The sequence below is a fragment of the Nicotiana attenuata genome, unplaced genomic scaffold (assembly GCF_001879085.1).
Source record: "Nicotiana attenuata strain UT unplaced genomic scaffold, NIATTr2, whole genome shotgun sequence".
Lineage (NCBI taxonomy): Eukaryota > Viridiplantae > Streptophyta > Magnoliopsida > Solanales > Solanaceae > Nicotiana > Nicotiana attenuata.
The window spans coordinates 7227-9641 of NW_017673729.1; positions in this window are offsets into that span (position 1 = coordinate 7227).

A 2415-nucleotide genomic window follows, 5' to 3' on the forward strand; every position below is an offset into this window, starting at 1 on the left:
ACCATAGTCATCTGTATGTGCGTTACGAAATCTTATGTCAAATCGATAACAAACATTAACTTCATAGAGTGAAGGCTTATTTTGAGAATCCTTATCATTCTCATTACCACGATAATGACGATTATAATTTCGTCTATTACCACGTCCACGTCCATTGATACCTTTATGGTAATAATTTTGTCTTCTTTCAGACTTATTACATATTGCTATCATATTCTCTTAAGGGAATGAGAATGGAGCAAGTTTAATGGGATGGGTTTTCAATTTTTTGCCCACAATCTTACTAACTCCATTAGAGTTATAATCAAAATTTATTTTCTTTGCTTGTATTTAAAATTAAATTATAGAATAAAAGAGAAAAATACGGTAAAATACATACCTTAAATCCAGAATTTAATCACGAAAGAAGTTCATGGAACAATTGACAATCATTATGCTCAATCCCAAAGCTTCTACTCAATTGGTTAGAGTGTCGTGCTGATAACGTGTTATGAAACAATAAAAGAAGAAGAAGAGTATTGTAGAGAAAAGTAGGGAGAGAGAATTCTTATCGATTTGGGATGAATTACAATAGAATAGAACCCTCTATTGGGAGGGGGTGACTTAGCCACCAAGTAATAAACCCTAGAATCTCTCTAAATATAGACATTCACCATAAATAAAATTCTATTTATAACATATCTAATATTATACGTACTACATTTTGTAGTAAGGAAGAAAAGCCCAGTGATTGATTATGAGCTGTTACGAGGGAAATTCAAAAATAGCTAGAATTACAAGTGGTCAATTAAAAATAGCCACAGTTTCAAAAGTTATCAAAATTAAGCCATTTTTCATGTAAAGATAAATCTGAACGAAAACAATGTTCAAAATCGGAAAAAATACTCTAGTATAATATACTGGTACTGCAGTTCCAGCATAAGTATACTGGAGTATAATATACCGGACCAACATAATATATTGGAGATTGCAGCACCCGTGCTCCAATCTCCAGTATATTATACTGGAACTTTTCGCGTGTTGGAGCTCCAGCATAATATATAGGAAGTTCAACACTGGTGCACCGATCTCCAGTATATTATGCTGGAACTTTCCGTGTTGCAGTAAAATAGTAGCTATTTTTCAATGACTTTGCAAATATTGGCTGTTTTTGAATGACCAATCCGAAAACTGGCTAGCCCGTGCTATTTTTACGTTATCAGAGGGTCCAATCAAGGCCCAAGAATATTTGAAATCCATATTCATTTCTTTCAATCACAAGACATGTTACCGCGGCTTGAAGAAGTCCAAGTCAACTCTCTATGCTGGTGTAAGCCCAAATTCATTTTAAATAACAAAATGAACTCAAAATTCCATCTAAAGAGCACATTTTAGCTGCCACATAAGGATACATGGTTGTAAGCGCCAATAAGAAACAACAACAATTATGCCTCAGTCCCAAACAAGTTTTAAAAAAAAAATAATCTTACAATTGAAATGTATATAATTGGAAAATTAGAGAAAATATCGTTAAATTATATTGTACTTGTTAGTAATGAGATATATGATTCATTTAGAGCGTTTTGCAGAGAGTTCCAGTGCATGTGCATTGTGTCTGAAATTGAAACACACGTCGATCTTTTCACAGAAAGCATTTAGTGGACCACGCGTAGAAACAAAAAATAATTAAAATGTCGTACTCTATGTCATAGCATGTATCATAGTAATAATGTAAAGGAGGCTGACTTCTCAAAAAAACCAACAATTCCCTTTATCTGGCTAAGTTACAAACTATTTTTGCAATGTTACATAATTCATGAAGGTAGGCCACACGTAACGCACAACAGAGATAAGGATTATGTGATGACGACGACCATGCTATCCTAAACTTAGCACCAAGAAGAAGAAGCTAGAACAGCACTCATTTCCAAAATATATATACTACTAGTACTATATTTTAAAAAAAACATATTTATATTTCTATATATAGGGATAGGGAGCCTTTTCATATGTTAATTGGCAGTGGTTTCACGTACCCTACATAACTAATACTCCTCCTCTATTTCAATTAAAGAAAATTTCGGATTTTTATACTATAAGTTTGTAATTTTTACATTTTCATTTTACTTAATGTTTTCTTGTGGTAATATATACATGATATACTTAGAATTACAAATTGAAAGGATAGTGTTTTAATACTATACGCACCCTATTGTTAAGGTTATATGATTCAATTTTTTTTATACGTTCATGCGCAATCAAATTAGACGTCCGAAACGAAACGGGGACTAAATTTTATAGGGAAAATGGCACTGTATAGCCTCTCTAAAAAAATAGTTTTGAATATATATATATATATATATATATATATATATATATATATATATATATATATATATATATATATATATATATATATATATAAATTATATTTTT